Below are 21,715 nucleotides of genomic sequence, written 5' to 3'. Positions count from 1 at the left end.
TCACAAAACTTGCAACACGCCGTAACTCGCCTCAGAACGTTAGCACGTCGGAGCAGTATGCATCACGTGATAGAGCGGCTGTGGCATGCGGGACCTGTCGGTGGTCTGGATAGCATGTGGATCTTCGCTAGCAACCCGGCATTTCATCTCCGACAAAGTTATCCCCGAGAGAAGTAAAGCAAGTGTGTAAGTCCATCTCTGAATGTTTGTAAAGCATTCCTGCGTTAAGCTTAACAAACGATATATGGAGCAACTGCCTCTTCTTGCTGCGACTTCAATCATGAAACTGCTTAATGATCAGCTGATCGGCTTTTCTGTCGTGAGTCCGTATCGCTTCTTTGTTTTTGGCCCACTTTGCACCAGAAAGAGGAAACCAGCGGCTGAACAACAGCAGCACGTTTCAGCTTGATAAGCTGTTGTTAGAATTTATTTAATATTACTTTCTACACCAGGATCTTTTTCTACGTAGCTGACGCTGGTAACTGTGCAGGGGCGGATTTAGCAAAGTTTAGCCAGGGGGGCCGATAGGGCATTAACAGGGAAAAGGGGCCACAAAGACATATTTTTCTTTCTTATTTTCATTTAAAATGTCTAGCTTTTGATAAATAATTATCTGACACCCAAAGTTTTAATTTGATGTAAAATGAATAGAAGTCCATTACTGTATATAGTAACTATTAAGTCTAATATATATATATACCTAACTAATATGTAAGCTATAGTACTTTTTCCTTTGGGAAGGTACGATCTGTGCAGTGTGCAATTTTGTTGAAGAAAGATGTTGAATTTATTTAATATTTTAATATAGTGAAAAATAATTGATTTCTGTGCATTTTTTTTTCACACTGCATCAAATTAAGGTTGATTACGTCGATTAAGCATCATGAGGTGGAGCGTGAGGGGTGGTTCCCTATTTTTTATTTATTTATTTTTGTTGTTGCTGGGAGTTGGAACCCTATTAGTTAGGTTGCTTAATATTTACGCTAAGTACTCTTTAAAATACCAGAATAGGGAGGATGGTGTAGGTTTGAGTTTATTAGATTGATCAGTATTGCTGAACTATGAAATATTTTTTTTGCATACAGGTATAACAGAATAGCTTTAGTGTAGTTGTTGTTTTAAACTTGAGTATGAACTTATACAAAATGCAGCAAGATATTTAAAAAAATAGTTATGTTGATTAAAACACACTATATCGGATTCATATCGGTATCGGCAGATATCCAAATTTATGATATCGGTATCGGACATAAAAAAGTAGTATCGTGCCATCTCTACCGTGTACCACATAAAATCGTTTCGAGGTCAGTAAACACAACCAGAATTCATACATAAGGCACACGGGATTATAAGGGACAATGTCAATTTTCAGAAAAATCAAAGAATTGATTTTAAGTGTGCCGTATTTTCCAAAAAACACGGTAATAACGACGGCCCGCTAGCATGCTCTACCAAAAATAGTTTTTTGTTGTGTTTCTGACGGACAAAAGCTAAACCAGTTCCACACCACTGAAGTTGCAGCATTTTTGCAAACCAATTCTGGTTCATCCTTTTCATTCAACAATCCGCTTTCGCCCTCCTCATTCTTAGTCGCTGCCATGTGCGTATGAAAACAAAAGCACTGCGCATGCGCGTTTTACCCATATTCTATCACGATATTTCATTTTCTTATCGTTGCCCAACATTATACCGATATTACCGTGAACGGTATGATATGGCCCAACCCTACACCGAACTCTATTGATCATGGCTGAATATCAAAATGTAGATGGTTGCTGCATTTAGCATGTGAAGTAGCAAGTATCCTTAGGCAAGATAATGAACCCAAGTTTTTCGCAAAGTGTTCATTGGACTGCGAATGGAGTAGAAAAACATGATTTGAATGGGTGAATGGGGCATGTTAAAGTGCTGTTAGTGCTATAAAAGAACCAGTCCATTTAACATCCATTAGGCCAGACTAGAACTATGTTAAAGACATAATGGCCTGGATTACTTGTAATTTTGTTCTTTTAAATTCAGACAAAATGGAGGTTATTGTTCTTGGGCCTAAAAACCTGAAAACCACAATGTCTAATCAGATACTTAGTGTGCCTCCAGCATAACTGAGGAACATGGGAGTAATTTTTGGACAGGACATGTCCTTCAACCAAACATTAAACAAAAGTCTGATGGCAGTAAAGAGAAACATCATGTCTCAGAGTGATGTTGAAAAACTAGTCTACATAATTATTATTTCTAGGCTAGACTTGTAATTATTTCTTATCTGGTTGTAAAGCTCCCTGAAAACTCTTCACTTGATCCATAACAACACCCCATCATATCATAAAGCCCTCATAATACCTTAATATCCCAACAGTACACTTCGCTCTCAGAGTGGAGGGTTATTTGTGATTCCTGACTTTCTAACAGTAGAATGGGAGGCAAAGCTTTCAGCTCTCAGGCCCTCACCTGTGGAACCACCTCCCAGTTCAGATTCAGAAGACACCCTCTCTACCTTTAAGATCGATCGTCAAACTTTCCTTTTTGGAAAAGCTAATAGTTTGGGTTGGATCAGGTGACCATGAACCATCACTTTGTTTTCTTCGTTAAGCTCAGGCTGCTGGGGGGACTTCCCATATTGCAATAAGCATTTCTTCAGTCTTCAGGTGTTTCTTTGCCACTACTGGATGTCTTTAATGTTTGTCTTCTCTCTCCTGTAGTTTGTCTTTTGTCCTGTTTGTTGTCAGTGGTCCTTATGCTCCTCTATTCTCTCTTTGCTTTCCCTTCACTCTGCAACCAGTCACAACAGATGGCTGCTCCTCCTTGAGCCTTGTTTTCTCAGAGCTTTTGTCCAATATGTTCTCATTCCAGGGGCCAATAAGATGCTGTTTTGTCAGAAGCCACCTGTGTACAATATGTCCTTTGGCATAGCTGCCTTGACCCGCCAGCTGCCACAATATGAACCTCAGAGAAATAACAGCTACAAACTGCATCTTTGTCAGCAGGTTAAAGTGATGGAAATGGCCTAAGTAGTGAAATGCTCTGCCAGGAAGCAGAGGTGTGGACTCGAGTCACATGACTTGGACTCGAGTCAGACTCGAGTCATTAATTTTATGACTTTAGATTTGACTTGAAAAAATGTTCTAAGACTTGTGACTTGACTTGGACTTTTACACCAATGACTTGGGACTTGAATTGGACTTGAACCGGTTTACTTGAAAAGACTTCATATTTTACCCCAAATATAAAATTTAACATGCATATTATATAGAGATTGAAAATGTGACGTCATTCACGGGTAGAACCGCAAAGGATTCTGGGAACTCGTGGCAAGCGGTACTAGCGCACGCAGGCTTTCAATTGAAATCAGTTATACAGCGATAAAAAGAAACACAAAAATGTCAAGAAGCCGTTGTATTATTAACTGCAATAGCCGGTCGCATGACAGCCACGGGAAGCCGACGGGTAAAGAGATCGGTTGTTATCGGATTACGTCGTTGAAGAGAAATTGTTCGAGCCATGTTTCCGAAGTAACAAAGAGGTGACGGGTGGCCTGGATTGCAGCCATTCAAAGATCAAATATAACGTCCCAGAACACTCCAGCTCACAGGTTAGTCTGCTCCAAGCATTTACACGAAGGTCAGTGTTTTTTAGTAGTTAATACGTCATTTTCATAACATAATTAGTGATATAGGTTACAAGCAAGTCTGGCGCTGAACAGAAATTGTCGCGCTATGCTCCTTTGTTTATTGTGCATAAATAGTGAATTGTCCTGACACAATATTGTGTTTCGCTTCTGTTATTATGGTACATTGACAAAAACATATACTTTTATTCACAGGATAAAACAGGTTTTTTGTATCACTAATTGCCCAGTACGATTACAGCATACAATATTATTGTCACTGCTACATTTCTGTGATGCTACCAGAAATTATTTCCACTACTAATTAATTACCCTTGAGCTCAAAGGTCCTATTAATAAACAGTTAATGAATGTGTATTTATGAAGACGATTTGTGAGACTGGTAAACTTATGATACGCATGATGGTCTTTCGTTCTACACGGTGCATTTCAAGGTCCTGCACCCATCCGTCGGTAAACTGTACCTGGGCTTGTTGCAGTGACCTGAAGTTACTAAACTTCATGAGTGTATGCACTCACTCCAAGAACCGTATAATTATAAATATGCATATAAATATGCTACGATGAGATAGCTGACTTCATCTAACTAGCAAATGTTTTCCAGGCTACGTTGGTGATGCAGTTTTTTTTAATATGTATGATATTTTTGTCATGCGATTTTAAAGCCGGTCCTACAACCGCATCCAAGAATAACATGCAGCTTATCTCAGAACTGTCGGTGAAAATTATTCTTGGAGCTAGGTTTAATTGAGCTGCATTTTAAAGAGGTGCAATTTCACAATTTGTGTATATTTTCTAAGTTCACTATTTTGTCATGTGTTGAGAAAAACACAGATTTTAAAATTACATGGTCTAATATTTACATTTAGCATATAACTGCAACATTATTTTTTCGTTTTTTTTTTTTTTTTAAAGACTCGAAAGGACTTGAAATTCAAAATTTCAGACTTGTGACTTTACTCGGACTTTTACACCAGTGACTTGAGACTCGACTCTGACTTGCCTGACATTACTTGAGACTTGACTTGAGACTTGAGGATAAAGACTTGCAAAACAATCACTTGGTCCCACCTCTGCCAGGAAGTCATGTTTTATGTCCTGTGAAGTGCTTGAGTTTTGCGCTTTGGTTTTTTATTTACTTCCTGATTTGTTTAAGTTGCAAGCACCTTTACTACAGATTATTTGGTTTGGTTAAGATATCACAAACAACTTGGTTACCTTTAGGTACTACAAACTACTTGGGTGGCTGGGGCCAGGAGGTAGAGCACTACTGCTGCTCCACTCTGCATGCCAAAGTATCCTTGGGTAAGAAACGAACCCTAAGTTGCTCTCCGACGTATTTAGGTATTGTTTTTGGTTCCTGTGTTGAGTCACAACAACAGGTTAATTGGAAATGAAAGCCACATCAGACCACGTGTGTCCTCGAGATGAAGCATGAATGAAGAAGACTGACTGTTGTTTCCTTTTAAAGTGAAGCTGATTTTTTTCTCCCTGCTGTTGTGCTTGTTGGATCTCTTGGTCTTGAGTGTATAATGTTATTGGGCCTTCACCTTATACCAGAAACATGCTTGATGACTGTTGTGATTTTGAGTGATTTAAGTAAAAAAAAAAAAAAAAAGGGAAAGCAGCAGTTCCTGTGATAAGAAGGACACACCAAACCTGCGAAGTCCTGTGGTTGAAAACAGTCTAAGAGACTCTGGACATGAAGCAGAGAGAGACTCGACCTTGTCGTTAGCCTTAATGGACAATACTGACAGGCCAAATGGTCCAATCGCTTCCACCGAGCTAAAGAGGTCAGAGGAGAAAAAAGCTTTAACACAAGTCCCTCCCAGCAGCTTCTCCTGACCGATGCTCCTCTTGCTGCTGATGCTCTAACACTGCATTAGTACTCCTTTAATCATTGTTCATATTAATCATCACTGCTACTAATTAACAGCTGATTACCCCTCACGCTGATAAAGCTGGGCAGAGCCGGAGTCAGAACTTAATGGCTGCTTCCATTACAGCTGAGGATGAAAGCGAGGAAGACGGGGAGGCGAGGATGAGTTGTGAGTTGTCATAGAAACTGGAATAGCAGGGAATCCTGTGCTAACCTCACTGTGTCACTCTGTATGTGTGTGCGTGTTTTTAAAAAAGCCTCCTGATCTACATGCTCGCTGTTGCTATGGCAACGGAGTTGAACAATTTTCGCAGATCCCGTTTAAAACATCAACCTGCTGACTCTCTCTCTCCTCCTCCTCTCCTGTCTGTCATGCTTGCTCAGCCATCGCAGCACTAAGCTTAAAGTCTATATGTCCATCCACTCCGAGACACTTCAGCTGCGTTTAAAGAAATAAAAGCTATGGGAACGCAATGATTTTCAGCGTAGGATCGATGTAAGCTGACGGGAGGAGAAGCAGATGGGAGTTCAGAGGCAGTTCAGCTATTTGAAGATGGATTTATGAACTCAGCAGGACCCACTCATGTTTAAAGGACCACACTACTGCTTTCTTTTTAATGCCTGTTCTTAAAAACAACAGACTTGTTTCCCTGAGGTCAAAAAGGCAACTCCTTAAAAGGCTCTTCGACAACACGGTTAAAAAAGCTTAATATAAAAGTTTCATATAAAAACAATTAAACTTTTAAAAACAGACCAATCTCAGTAGGGCAAAAATTACAATCATGGTTATTTAACACCCAGCTTTTGAAAAAAAAAAAAAGCATATGTGCTGTTCACCACAGGACTAAGAAGCTGATTTGGTTTTATTATTCATATGCTGTCAAGGATTTGGCTGGATTCATAACAACAAGACAAAACCAGAGCAGCATTGTGAGGAGGGAGGCAACAAAATAATTGGTTTGGTTGTTCATAATCGCAGCCGCACATCTCAGGATCAGACCAGACTAGAAATTAAATAACATCTGATGATTTACAGAATTAAGTATGATGTTCATTTTGTAAATTATGACTCTCATTAGATTCAGAAAGGACAATGAAACAGGGCAGCTGGCAAGTCATGACTCATGAGTGTCCTGTCCTGTGGTTTCTCTGTCTAAGTCTCTCCTCTGTCACCTGCTTTCAAAGCTCAGATGGTAACTGTGATTTTAAAGCTTCAAAAATATGATTTCTCGCAGGTGATGTCACAGTGCCCACCTCCATCTTTTATATCCAGTCTGTGCTTGAAAGTACTGATTGAAATGATAAGGAAAGTGTTTAATGAGGTCGTAGATCAGGTGACCTGCCAATGTCCTAACATGGCCATACGCAGACACTGATCCTTGCACCTCAGCAACCTTGACGCTGCAGCTATGGTGATGCTGATCCATTAAAGGTGTTACTAGAAACAAATAATAAAACCATAAGATGGATCTGTTGCGTCCCTCTGCAGCCCCTCATCTCTTTGCAGCTGCAGTGCAAGAGTGTTCAGCTGTTGCTAATTGACCACACCTAGTCAGGTGTGGATAAAGGCAGCCTTTCATGGTGGCTCACTACTCTTAGTGGTACCAGGTATTTTAGCCAACGTTGTTATGTATTAGTCTCCATATTTATTTATGCCGCAGCTTTTGAGCCGGCTCGTAACATAAATGGGGCTCATCCTGGATAGACAAAAAGGTGAAGAGAGGCCAGGCGAGCTGAGTATGGTGTAGTATTGTTCTGGTATTTTTAAAAAAATATTAAGAATCTAATCGTGAGCTGCTGCCAGATCTGCTTTGATGACTACAAATATGATGAAGGCAAAATAGAGAGTATGAACACTTAAATTAATTAAATTAAATCTGAACAAACCTCAATGATATGGTCGAAATGCCAAATTTTCATGGGATTAGTGACAAAATACGAGGCGCTATCTGTTCCTTTGGTGTTGTGTTGGCCAATCATGCAAAGTTTAATTTCATTACATTCCAACTCCACAAACTTTTCCAGCTTGTGGACTTCAACTTTGTGCACATGCGCAGTAGTACTTCTGAACACCTGGACACTTAGTGGACATGAAGCAGCTGTTTGGACCTTTTTAGTACCCTCGCACTCCATAAATAGCTATGTTTCAAGTGAGCTTTGAGCGGAAAGTGAGCTTTTGAAAACTGTCTGAATTTGTTGCTTGCTGCATTAAAATCTTTCCATTGAGTTCCCAGCTTTAAAGATCTCAGATACTGAGAAAGTGTCCTTGAATGCACCAGCAGCGGATTTTCAAAGCGGTCCCCGCTCTCAGCAGCATTACTACACAACCATAATTTCAGTTTTCCATAAAAGCCAATACCCCAAACACACTTTAAGCTGATTTTGACAGCATGCTGAAGTGAACTGAGGGTAATCAAGCAGCGCCAACAGGACACAGAGAAGCGGCTCCCTGAAATGAATCACTTCCTTTCATTTACTGCAGTAAAAGCCCCGTAATTGCTGATATATTTCACTCTAACATCTCACCCTGTGGAGGAATCCTCAGCAGACAGGATGACATGTCAGCCTGTAAAACGTCACAGGACCAAATTAAAAAGACTCTTTCATTCCTTTTACACCAACACACAGCTATTTAGAGCTAGAGCAGGCTCGAGAGTTTCCCAGCATGCACTGGGCAGAGGTCACACAAAGCTAAAAACAAAAACATTCATAGAAACACGTATGCAAGGTTTATAAAGTCTTTGTTCCTAAGACGTTTTCCTACTGTTGACTTGTTCGTACTGTTAAAGGTTAATTCAGGATAGTTTTACTGTAGGGATGCAATGATAATTTTAAACGATCATTTGGGCTTCTGACAACTTCGGTAAAATCAAGATTAAAAACATCATCAATATAAATATCACAATTGAATCATTTTTTTCTAATCCCTGTTTTTAAAAAAAAATTGAATTCTGTATGACGTTTTATAACTTAAACTCTACATTTAATTTAAAAAACGGTGGGGAAAATGGATTTAATGATGAAATGGAGAACTTTTATTTATTTATTTAGAATAGCAGTTCATTTTGAGTTTGATGCCTGCAAAAAAACTCAAATAAAGTTGGGGCTGAGGCAGAGTTTTCACTGTGTTGCATCAGATCTTCTTTTAACAACATTCTGTAAGTGTTTTGGGAACCGAGGACACAAATTTGTGTAGTTGTTAAAGCTGAACCCTTTACAGTTCTTGCTTGATGTGGGAGTTTTTCTGGTTAAATGTTCAGAGTTTTGTTTGTCATCATTTCTGCTCCAAAACGCTTCTAATGTTTCTATGGGGTGACAGGTCCAACATCCTGGATCATATCCATATGCAGACACTGCACCCTCCTCTGCCATACAAACTGCTAAGGAATGGTTCGAGGAACACGACAAAGAGCCCAAGGTGTTTAACTGCCCTCCAGTCTCCCAAGATCCCAATTAGCACCTGAATGCTTGAGGCGTTAGAGTAACCCTGATCCATGGAGGATGTCTTAAACGTGCTTTTTTTAAAATTTGCCTCCCACTTTAAATACCACTGCAGACCACCATATACACTACGACAATAGCACTCTCCTGGAAATTATTCATGGCCGATGCAAAATACTGCTCCAAAAGAGCCGAGCCTGTTAAACAGGCCTCCAGATTCTGATACTCTGTCTTTGGCATGGGCCAGAACAAGCCTGATCCAGGGAGACTTCACCCCACAACCCTAAGGAATATATCCATTTCCTAACGGACAAGAGGAGCTTGGTTGGCACACAGAGGATCTAAACAAAAAGGCAACTGGTTTCAAATGCTGGAAGACAAAGGTTTACCAGTCAATCTAAGCCTGGGTATTAACCAAAAGAATGAGATCATGAGACCAGTACCGTGAGAGTTGAGGCTCAGGTGTGAAATTGATGGTTTTCAGGGTTTTTAGTGGTTTTTAGCATTATTTTTTTTTCTTTATCATTTATCATTTTTATCATTATCCCGTGTGTTATGAATAAATCTTCTTTTTTGGTACCAGTACTGGTTTCATTTTGTTGTATTTATCCGCGACAACTTAAAGGCCAGTCCGTGAAAATATTGTCGGACATAAACTGGTCCGTAGTGCAAAAAAGGTTGGGGACCGCTGCTTTAAAGGGTTACCTCTGCAAACATAGTTTTATATGCCCACTAGGAACCAACCATTAATGCGATGCTTGTGATACACGATGATCAAGTCATTTTGCCTCTGGTTTTAGAGTCAGACAATCCTCCTGCGTGTCTCTCCTTGGTGCTTTTCTGAGAATATCCAGCTGGGAGGAGACATTGGGGTAAACCCAGAACTTCCTGCAGATCTGACATGGGAGTGCCTCGTGATCTTCTAAGAGGAACTAGAAAACAATGCTAGAGGAAATGACATCCAGAGGACAATGCTCAGCCACTACAACTGTAACCTGACTTTACATGAGCAAAACAAACTGGATGAATGGTTTTAACCTCTTAACATCCACTAGTATAGTTTGTGTTAGCCACACAACAATTAGGCAAATAAAGTGCAACACATTCATTTTGGTCTTGCAGTGTTTTTTTTAACAGATTTTTTCCCCCTTTAAATCCGTAATTAGGAAAAACTATATATAACTATAAAAGTATATAAAAGGTGATTGTGAAATAAACTCTGACGCTAACCCTAACCTTAGACAGATTACTGAAAGATGTTATATAAGTCATCTCGTCTGTGAGCAACTTGGGATCCCCCCAGGAAAATGCTGCTTAGTCTGCTGCCCACATGACCCAACTTCAGATAAGAGGAAGACAATGGATGGAAAAGTGGATTTTTTAATGTTGTGGCTGATCCATAATCCATCTAATAGCAGTGGAATACTAGTGTGGACAAAAAGTGAGTGAAATCCCAGGAGACACACTTACTGTAACCTAGTTTTTTCAGCTCAGCTCTTTTGTCTTCTGCCGCTGGATTTCTGTTGTACAAAATGAGCGGAAAATTGTGTTATTATCAATTTGTCATCAGCTCACTGAGTGTTTCTGTGCTCCCTGTTTTCCCAGTAAATAATGGCTCCTAACACCAAAAGAGGAGGTCATATAATATCAGTGTACTGCATCTGTGCTTATTGAAATAACCTGGTGCACTCTCAAACACAGAGCTTGTATTAATGTCCAGCTCTGTCCACTTGCTGCCTTGACAGTTCCCACTGCAATCAGCTTTAAGTTGCAGGGTTTGATTTTCAGCCTCCACTTCAGCTTCCACTTCAGCTCTACCAATCAGAGACGCTGAATCACTTTCCTGTCATTCAAATAACCTTTCATAGAGAGAGAAGGTGGTTGACTGGAGTCAAGAAACACTAAACTGACTGAAGATTATGTTTTCTCTGCTTGTGATTAGCATGGTGAGACCCGAGAAATCCCCCTCTCTGTCTGTTTAAAAAGGCAACAAACACTTCTGAAGCCAAACTCACCGACGAAGCATTTCTGAATAGCCCTGCAGCTGTTGAGGTTTTCACTCCTGTGTGCATTTTTCTTTTTATCTCCACCTGTTCTGAGGGTTTTGAACTGAGACACTCTCATCGGTCGTAACAAAAGAACGCACAGAAAAAGCCAAACTGCATTTTCATGCCTCAGTGCCTGAAATAAAAGCTCAATAAATTAGAGCTTTTCACTGTTGTTTTGACGGATTAACCTTCAAAATGAAGGCAAAGACAAAAGGCGAGCCAACAATGTGACAGCTGTTCAAATATAAATTTGCGACGTGCACTGTTGATGAAAAGCTTGATTACACAGGAGTTTCTAAATGCTACGTGTCCCCAGGATTAATCCTTTTTATGCATCCCATCCACTGCTTTTCTAGAAGTCACGTTTGCTGCCTCTTCATTTGTCTGAAGTTGAGGCAGATGTGAGGTGGGGAACGGTTCCCTTTTGGAAACTCCCAAAAAGTGATTATACCATCCGACAGAATAATGAAGTGTTCTCAAAAACACATTTCATTGAACTATTTTTGTAAGTGGCAGTTAAATAAGCTGGCCCCTTATTCCAGCATGGAATCTAAGAAATCTTCATTGTCAAGCTACACTGCTTCTTTCAACAGTATCACGCTTTCTCGCTTGACACAGTGTGCAAGGTTGGAGCCATGTTGAGTTTTCCCCAACCTGTGGTGTCCCTCGAGGCTTCATTCATGGTCTTATTCTTTTCTGAACTATACCTGCTTCCTTTAGGCTCTACTTTAAAAACGGATGTCATTCTATGCAGACGATACTCTATTACGTTTACTAGTAAAGTTGAAGACCTAGCAATTGGTTTTACATTGTTTAGGGGCCCTAAACATCTGGATGTCCATAAACCTTAACAGCAAAACTGAGGTTCTGTTATTTGTTAGTTCAGACATTGCCTGTGCTCCTGATTGAAACACTATACTTGTCACGGTTCTGGGTCCGTTGGACCCAGTATTTTGAGTTTATTATGTTTTGGTTTATTTCTGCTTCATGGATTGTTTTCTTCTCGTAGTGATGATGATGATTATTATTTCTTGTTTCTGTTTATCCGTGCTTAAGGATTTGTTCTCAGTTATATCTCACGTTTAGTTTAGTTCAGATTCCATGTGTCATTCTGTCTGTCTCTCAGTGTAAAGTCTGCATGCTTGTTTAGTAATTCATGTTTCCTGTTTTATTGTGAAAGTCTTTGTCTTATGTTAGTGTGTGCAGCTTAGCTCCCCCGTCTCGTTAGCCCTGATCTCTCCCAGCTGTGTCTCCCTCCTGTTGCCGATTCCCCCGTTACTACCCTGTGTATATAAGCCCTGTGTTTTCCCATGCTCAGTGTCGCGTCGTACCCTCAGAATTATGCCTGTGTGTCCTTGGTCTCAGTGTTCCATCCTCACTCCATGTTTGTTTTTCTGCCAGCAATAAAGCTGACGTTTTTTTGAGTTTCAATTCTGTGTTCGAGTCCTGCATTTGGATCCTCATCTCTGCCTGCCCGCACACAGAGCCCTGACAATACTGAATCCTTAGTAAAGTGCTTTAGTGTGACTTTAGACTAAAATAGACCCGCAGGCTCTCAACGTCCTGAAGGGAAAAGTAAACAACCCTTCTAAAAGTAAAAAAGGTAAAAGATAAACTCTAGGCAAATAACTCTAAAAGTCAGTACTGGTATTTAACTTGACTTGAGAGGGCTTGTCGTGTTTTTGTGCAAACAAACTGCCCCTGAACTAAACATCTGCCCTTTTATAGTGGATATTTTGGCATCAGAAGCCATAATTCAAACCTTTTATGGAAAGGTCTACAGATATATGACAACATTTCATAATTCACAGAATCCATGTACAAAAAAAAAAATCATAAATTGCAAATATGACCTTAATCTTAATTCAGGTCTGTATTATGTTCCTAATTGGTGTCCGTTTTTAAAGTATTTCTGTCATTGGTTGATACAACCATTTACTCCTGGTACAGGACTTACACAATGCAGTGTACAACACAAAGTCATCTGTTTCTAAAAGGGTTTTAAAACAAGGATCTCAATCTTATTGTTAAGAAATATGTTATTGTAACCCTGGTTAACATAGCTGTCAATAAATAAAAGCCTGTTAGTAAAAACAGTCATAAGAAATATATTACAGGTGATAAATAGTCAATAAATAGATCATAAAGGTTAAAAAACTTGCTAATTCATGGTGTTTTTATGTTAAGTCAGGTAAGATGGCTAAAATATGTGTTCAGACTCTTATTGTGAAAGGGCACGCTGCAGCGTGACTCCTGTGACCAGCCACACCCAACCGGGTTGTTCCTTCCTTTTGATGCTGTAGAGCATATGTGTCAAACTCTGGCCCGCGGGCCAAATTTGGCCCGCAGCCTAATTACATTTGGCCTGCGAAGCCATACCAAATTACTATTAGAGCTGGCCTACCGGTATTATACAGCTAATATATATATTTAGTATTAAGCTTTGCTTGTTCCATATTCAGTTTTTCAGCAAAACTTGTTTGAGTCCATAAGAAGAGATTCATTCTTAAATCTGGAGGAAGATTTTTTTTTCAATAAATATTAACGTTAGCCCGCGACCTTGTTCCAGTTTTAAATTTTGGCCCACTGTATATTTGAGTTTGACACCCCTGCTGTAGAGGGAGAAATGCAGACAGTCCTTGCGGAGCTGCTGCCTAAACAAGTGAAAAAAATATTCAAAAACAAGCCAGAAGTCTACATAAAGCCATTTTTGTACTCTGGAGAATGTATTTTGGTCTTTCCAACCTGTCCTTGCCTTAGTGACATTCTGAACATAACTGAACGGGACTTGGCCATTAAGGTTTGGATTGGGAAATGCCGAGCTAAAATCAAAGCTTGATTCGCTGAGCAAGAAACAAGATGGTGAGCCACCAACAGACCGATTGAACTGTGCTGAGCAGGATAACGGGAAAAGCGCCCCCTGCTGGAGGTTGCGCTCTTTCGCTGAAAAAAAAAAACTGGTAGGATTAATCCATACACCTCTGCAAAAGAACAGTTGACTCTCAAAGCACCGGATAAGCATTCAGAGTAATTCTGGGATTAATAGTTAAAGGACACAGAGACAACTTTTCTTTTTTTGATTGTTTGTTTGTTTAAGGGGTTATTCAGCCTTTTGCTGAATTGTTTTCAGTTTTTTTTTACATTTTTTTGTTCTTTGTAACTTATTTTCTGGTCTGTGGTCTTTATTACACGCTACACTCATTACTACTCTAGTAGTCGAACCTAGCTGGTCCTAGTGTACTGTAACGAAGTTTTACATTATGATTACCACATTCATGAAGTTCACCACAATTCAGCATTATGGTTCATGTTTCAGTTTTTTCACATTCTCAGAGAAAAGAAAAAATCTGCCCACACATGTTTTAGATAGATGGAATAAAACTGAATAGTTTGTCGATCAATGGCAGTTTTTACCATATCTGATATTTATCAGATGTCTTTTGATGACCTGCAGGTATACACAAATGCTTCCATGCAGTTTCTACAACTGATTTCTATTCAGGTCTAAATTAATGGTCTTTTATTGGATCTGAACTGCTGTCTTCAAGGGAAAAGTCCTGAGATTTTTTTTTTATATCCACTTTAAAGGCAAATGTCTTCAGCCTTAAAGGAAATATAGTTTCTATTTTCTTTGTACAGATCCTACCCTGCACTAGACTTTGAAAAATGAAGGTAGAGAGGAGCCCAGCTTGTTAAATGTTATACCAGAGGACCTTAACCAAATGGCAATATGAGACAAGTTAGGAGTATAAATCCTCTCATTAACTAAAATGCCAAACAGCAGACGATCTATAAGAAATTTGAGTAAAGTTCTAGTATTGCCCTTTCATAAATCTGACGGAGAAGTAGAGCTAATAAAAAAAGGTTAAAATCAATTCAGCAAATAGATCTTCAAACACCTGGAAAATGTAGACAGGTTCAGTTTTTTTCTTTCCATCTCTCATTGCTTCTTCCATTTTGTTTCATCCTTCTTCTCTTCCCATTCTTCCCTCCATCTCAGCCGCTCTGAAAATCAGACTTTCACACCTGAGTGAGCAAAACGTTTCTGCTACATATCGGCAATCAAAGTATATTTTCCCTGGTAAAAGCGCAGCTCCTTGTTATCTTTGTGCTTGCTGTTGTAAATGTTAATGGGTCCTTCAGGTAATACTCAGTGGGAGCAGGAGCAGCTTTTGTGTTGCTCACAGTGACTGTTTTCCTCCACTCTACCCTGCAGAGTGCTCTGTTATGTAATGTCTCCTCGGGTTGGTCCTCAGGTTTCTTTCAGGACCAATCTGATCAAGGATGTTCTGTGCTTCTCCGATTTAGGCTCGACTTTTGGGAAAAAGTAGAAATTGTTTGTTCGATTAGAGCAGCAGGAGACTTTGTCCTGAAATAACTTGGGGTCAACACTTTGATCATTTCCAGTTTTTGTCCTGAGTGGAGCCACTGTCCTCCCACACAGAACAATGCTGAGGCTACATTCTTCATCTGGAAGTAGAAGTGAGGTCTAAAAATGCTTTGGTTCCTGAAGACCACAGGAAGAGTCCGATAAGAATTGATTAATAGTAAGAGTTTACACACAAACACTGAATTTTCTCTGTCACCAGTTGGTTGATGAACATTAACTGCCCAATGATAAGGCATAGAGTCCATCTATTTCAAACAGAATCTAAATCTTTGTGAATCCCGTAACAGGTGTATTTTTCTATTAACTCTGAGGTGTCAAATGGGTTTCATTTATTGCAGCTTGTTGATGGATACCAAAAGTATTAGAGACAATCCCAAATGAATTCCAACTTGTGCTTCCAGTTCTTGTTTCAGTAATTAAAGACCTATGCTGTACAATCATCCCACCGTGGAAAAGAACAGTTCAACGAAATCATTAAAAACAAATTACCATGAGATATGCATGACCACAGCTGTATTTATGGCAGTTTAGGCAAATATGTAAATATGGTATATGTCACTGATACATTAAGGTGAAGACCATAGAAAGCCTTCAGTTTCTCTCAGTACATTTGAAATTGATGAGCTGTCATGTGATGAATACCAACCAAATTCCATTAAAAAAGGCCTTTTTTACTCAAAAAAACATTTTAAATCCAACGAGTGTATCAGCAGTCTACATTTTGACATCTGAAAGTTAAGTATAATTTTAGTTGACAGCTGGAAAACTGATAAAAAGCTCAGATGTACTTTCACGGCCCTCTTGTATAATTCAGAAAGACTGAATGTTCCTCTGTAGTGAGAAGAGCGTCTGTGTTTCCAGCTGACAGCGATCACAGTCTGGCTGTTTTACACACCGAGTGATCAGAATAAAATAATTTGGAAAAAAAAATTAGCTTGACGTCCTGAATTTCAAATTCTGTTTCAGAGGCTGAAAGAGAAGGAAAAAAGCACAGCAAGTTGTCGAGTGAAGGCTAAGTGAGAAGCACGTTTTTACTTGTGCTGACAGTTTGCCTTCAGCCTACATACACACTTCCACCTTGTTACAATAGAACTGGCCTAAAGCCAATTAATCAGGCACTTCAGATATTGCCGTTACTATTGGAGGAGTCAGGAGGGGAACACCGGGTTAGTTTTCCTGGACTCGAGGTCAGAAAGGGGTCTTCGTACCTTTAAATATTTTTTTTTCTTTGGTGATTGTTCTTTAATCACGTTGTTGTGTTTTGTTACTCAAGTACTTGTCCAGCATTTCATTCAATTATTTTTTTAATTCTGTTTAGTTTTCTTTCAGTTTATATCAAGTAGTTGAGTTCTAGTTAATTTTTTCACTAGTTTCAGTATTAAATTCTCTAGTGTATTTATGCATAGGTTTGATAACATATAGACTTTATACTCAGACAACTTTGAATTAAACCTATGGGAGAGTTCTGCAACAGCAAAGGTGGCAGCAGAGGCATAACTTCCAAAGGTAAAAATTCGACTGGTGATTCTATACATGCATATTCAAAATGACTAAAAACAGCCATGAAGAGACTCAAAATAAGCCCAAAGAGAGAAAAAATGGCTTCCTCCTCCACTACTGACAGGGCGCCTCAGCTGCTTTCACTGCAGCCAATAGCTGCAGGATGTGAGCGCTGTTTGAATCACGGCAGCAGAAAAGCTAATTCACTTCTTCTTCAGACCTGCAAACATGACTCAAGGTTTGCAATGTTGTGGCATGAATGTGAGCCAGTGAGGAGTGTTTTTTATGCTCTTTATAGACTGAGATATAAAAAAAGAGACTTCATTGACCTTAAATATGCTGGAGGAACCTAAATGAAGAGGTGGATGAACCAGCAGAAACGGGGTCCTATATTAGACTGCAAATGAATGAGTGTCTGGAAGTGTTTTAAAATATCACACTTGTCCTTTTTTTCTTGTGTTAGTCCTTTTACTACAAATCCTGTCCTGAAGCAAACAGCGATGTAGCAGCATCAAGTCTCCGGATCGACAGTTTCTCAACACACACATCTGAAAACTGATAGATGATCCAGGATAAATAAAAAATAAAAGACTCACTCCATGCAGTTACAGGCTTTTATCCAGGCAAATTACTCAGTTGTTGAATCAGTTGTTGATGAAAATAACTTACAAATTTACTTAAATGCTTCCAGATTTTAGGTTCAGAATATAATGTCAGTGCTCCATAAATGTATGTTCAGTCATAATAAGACAAGCCATCTTCTTACATCATTTTCTCAGGTGCTATGATACTGGCCTAAGATTGAAAACACACTTTCATCTGGATATTTGTTTGCTTGAAGCGGCTCTAATTGTTTTTCATGTAAAATCCACAAAGCTCAGTTAGAAGATTAAGAAAAGACCACATAATGTCCTAAAATCACTGCAATGTAGAATACTGCTCAAATGTCTTGAACCACCACTAATGTCTTTATAATTTGCTTTTAGGAAGTGTGACTTGTAATGTTTTTAAAGTGCTCTTGAGTAATAGTTGTTCAGAGTTTCTTAAGGACATTGACGGCTTTTTCATTGATTTTCAGTGTAGTCCTTGAACCTGACAATTTTCAGAGGACTAATAGTGGGAAACTTGGTATATCTCAGCATTGAGTGCAGTGTTCAAGTCGAAACTGTAAGACAGGAAAATACAAAAGAAGTACCAGGCCCAAAAACTATCTACAGCAGACAATCATTACCTTAAAGTCATGTGTGTAAGAAATAAGAAAAAACTGAAGTTGATCCATCTACTGTTTACTGAAGTCTCATTGGAAATGGTCTCAGTGGAAAGCAGCTATCAAGAAACCCTTCTTGAATAAAGGAAACAGGGAGAGGAATTCCAGAAGGAGGTCCAACAGTGAGCGTTTACAGCCATCTGTAAAAGATGGTGGAGGCTCTGTTATGGTCTGGCTACATTTGAGCCAGTGGTGTTGAAGATCTTGACAAAAAGGGATGGAATTATGAAGAAAGTACCAATAGATTCATTTTTCAGCATAACTATGATTCCAAACAGACTAATGTAATAAAGGCATATCTGGACAGAAAAGCACACAGTTGAACAATATCATTCATGGATTGGCCTCCCCAAAGCCTGGACCTCAACATTTTGAAGAAGTGTGGGATCAGAATAAAAGGCAGAAACATCCAAAGAAGAGCTTTGAATGTCCTTCAAGAAGCCAGCAGAAATGTTCATGAAGACTATTTTAAAAAAATTACAGAAAGCTGGCTCAGACAGTTCAAACTGTGCTGAAGAATAAAGGTGATCATATCAAATATTGACCGTCAAGTTTGTTAGAATGTTACAAACTCGATTTCTGTATGCTCTCAATATATTGTGTTTCTAGCAAAATGAGTGGTGGCTCAAGTCTTTTGCACAGTGCTATAAAACCGCTAAAAACAACAAAATGACCTCAGAAAAACTAAATATGTCTCTAAAAGAATGAAATGACCAAAACCAAACTGACTAAATGACAAATGACTAAGTAGCCTCATAAAAAACACCCCCCAAAAAATTACCACAAAAAGACTACAATGACTAAAATCAGAGTCAAAGCACAAAAAATAGCCAACAGTGAGAACAAAAAGATTAAAAACAGTCATAAAACAACTAATATTGACTCCAGAGACAAAACAAATGACTAAAAAAAGACTCCAAATGGACTCAAAGGGCAAAAATGACTTAAAACAAACTCAAAACAGTCTCATAACAGCTGAAAGTGACAACAAAGAGTCAGAAATGGCTAAAAGCAAATCCATCATCGCTTCAAGTGCAGAGAGGAAACCTAGTAATATCAAGATAGATTTACTCACCTATCGTCAAGAGTCCCATCAAACTTTTCCACTGTCCTTTACTGAGTTCGACTGGTCTCTTCTGGTCTTTCCTGATTCTGTTTTGGTCTGGGTTACTGGTTTCTTTGGTTTCTGGTCCTGGGGCAGCCTGGTGCAGCCTGGGGTGCCTGCTTCCTGTGTCTCTGAAAGGTTTTGATTGGATGAAGATGTGGTGTAATCCTGTAGTAGCAGTAGGATGGGTGCTTTCTGCAGCAGATGGAGACCTTTATATTGTAGTGCCTTTTGTTGAACCCTTCAAACTATGAAAGATTTTGTGTTGTAATACTGTAGTTAAAGTGTAGTAATCCTGCAGGGGAGTGAGAGGTCTCAGGGTTTCAGATTGTGTTCTGGGAGCTGCCCTGCCCATCCTGTAGAAAGGGAGGAAGAGAGATGAGGAAGAGCGAGAGGAAGACGGGTGGGAGGTAAAGGCGAGGGAGGCCAGGATATAGAGGGGGAAAAGAAGGAGAAAAAACATGTTAGGAGATGGTGGAGCAGTGTGAATCAGAAGTGGGTCAGACACAGCTGCATTTCACGGAGGCCATTTCAGGTTCACTTAGTTACACAATATGAAGTTGTTAGCATGGCAACAAGGCTGCAAACCTTTTTTCCTTATCCACTGCCATGCTGGCAGAATTATGTAAAGTTTTACATATTGATTTATTTCTCAGTTTCTATTCTAAGCCGAGTACAAAGAAACGTGAACTGGCTGAGGGCCTCACTGCAGCAGCTGAAGCTCGTACATGCTAGCAGGGTTGATTAGCTGCTAGCATGTACGAGCGAGCCAGTGCATGGACTGCAAACTGACACTCAAAGATAACCTTGAACCATGAGACTTAGCATCAGGGAGCCAGTCGCCAATTATTTTACTCATTAAGTATTTCTCTATTACATTTGGTAAGTAAATTCTGTTTTATTTTTCTATATTACATTTATAGAGCTATTTTACCATACAAAATGAACTCCATTTTTTTCCTGTAAATTTTTAACTTATTCCGCTTTTTAAAGTCTTTGGATTTAGAGCTAATTTAACTAGTTTCAGAGAGAAGATGAACTGCAGAACTGCACCAAAACCCAGCAAGGATTATTTTGAACTATAAGTCAAGCATGGTACTCTAGTAGAGTCCAAGAATAAGAATATGGAGCTGGAAATGAGCAAAAGGTTATTTCAACTTACACTTGTCCTTCTATTTTCTTAACCAGCAATCCAACAGTTGCTTTAATTCGGTTTATTCGATTAATTCGGCTACATGCACTGTTGGGGAGTAACGTAATACATGTACCGGCGTTAAGTATTTAAGATACAAAATATGAGTAACTGTGTTCCGTTACAGTTACCTTTTCAAAAGGTGGTATTCAGAATACAGTTACTTTGTTGAAATAAATGGATTACATAGCGGTCTTTTCTTGTTTCATATATTAAGCTATGCTCTCTCTATTTTTGGTAACTCCACGCTGGTGGAAACCCAAACAACACATGCATGCCTTACCCAATGTCCACCTACTGCTACTCATTTTATATTAAGATTTAAAAATCTAGTTGGTATTGGTATGGTGAGTAGCCTTCAGTAATAGTAATGAATCACACAGCAATAGTACATTCATGTAGTTGTAAAAAGCATGATAATACATGAAGCAATCCAAAGTATTCAGAATACATCACTCTCATTCAGTAACGTATTCTGAATACGTTACAAAATACATTTTGGGGCATGTATTCTGTAATTTGTAGTGAAATACATGTTAAAAGTAACCTTCCCAACACCGGACACATGCCAGTTTGACTTGTGTTGATCTGGAATTGAGAGCTGAATACAGACACCAGAATGGCTGGTTTACTGGAATTTCTTATGCCTGATCATGATAGTGCTGGCAGGAAATCTCTATTCCCGTATCCAACAAACCTAACAAACTGTCCTGCAAACTCTTCTGTGATTCTACCATATATTACAGGTTATTCACCCTGATACTTTTAAAGCTTATGTTGTCTCCACTAGTCTGTTCATATATATAGTCTCCAATGTGTCCTGACTGATGCAGTCACCAAGATTGGGCATTCTTTTATTTATGTATTTTTTACAATTATTTTATGCATTGCCAGCTTTAACTTATCAATGGTGGCAGAGTGCTTGAGATTCAGATACGAAAGACCAACAACATATGAAGATCAACATCTGACTCAAATTTGGCCCTACAATAAAGACCAAAGTTATGCATGACCAAATCTGAAAAACAGACTGAGTGGGAGTAACCTCTGGTAGCCTGTTAGCTTATGGTAGCCTACTTGCAGGCAGTTGGTGGCTTGCTAATTGCTAACAGCATGCTAGCCAGCTGGTCTGTGTGGGTCTGTCTGTAAAACCGGAATGTGTCCACAGCAACGCAGACAGCAGGAGGACATGTTGCAAACAAGAACACAATTTAAAACAAGTAAAGACAAAGATTAGAAGGACTTCCTCTGACTCACGCTTCCTGTTT

General features: G+C 39.2%; 1 protein-coding gene across 2 annotated transcripts in view; it reads right to left on the bottom strand.

Annotated features, from left to right (window-relative positions):
* The window catches only part of shank3b (SH3 and multiple ankyrin repeat domains 3b), a 48,787-nt gene extending 29,176 nt beyond the window's left edge, over positions 1-19,611 (bottom strand). For both annotated transcript variants that reach the window (XM_080292062.1, XM_080292063.1), the window contains exon 1: positions 19,226-19,611. The gene's annotated coding sequence lies outside the window, so the exon portion shown is untranslated. The remainder of the gene's footprint in view (positions 1-19,225) is intronic.
* Positions 19,612-21,715: the final 2,104 nt, after the last annotated feature.

This window comes from Astatotilapia calliptera, chromosome 17, assembly GCF_964374335.1.
Source record: "Astatotilapia calliptera chromosome 17, fAstCal68.1, whole genome shotgun sequence".
NCBI lineage: Eukaryota > Metazoa > Chordata > Actinopteri > Cichliformes > Cichlidae > Astatotilapia > Astatotilapia calliptera.
The sequence above is the reverse complement of the archived record's forward strand: the minus strand, read 5'-3'. Positions and strand labels throughout refer to the sequence as shown.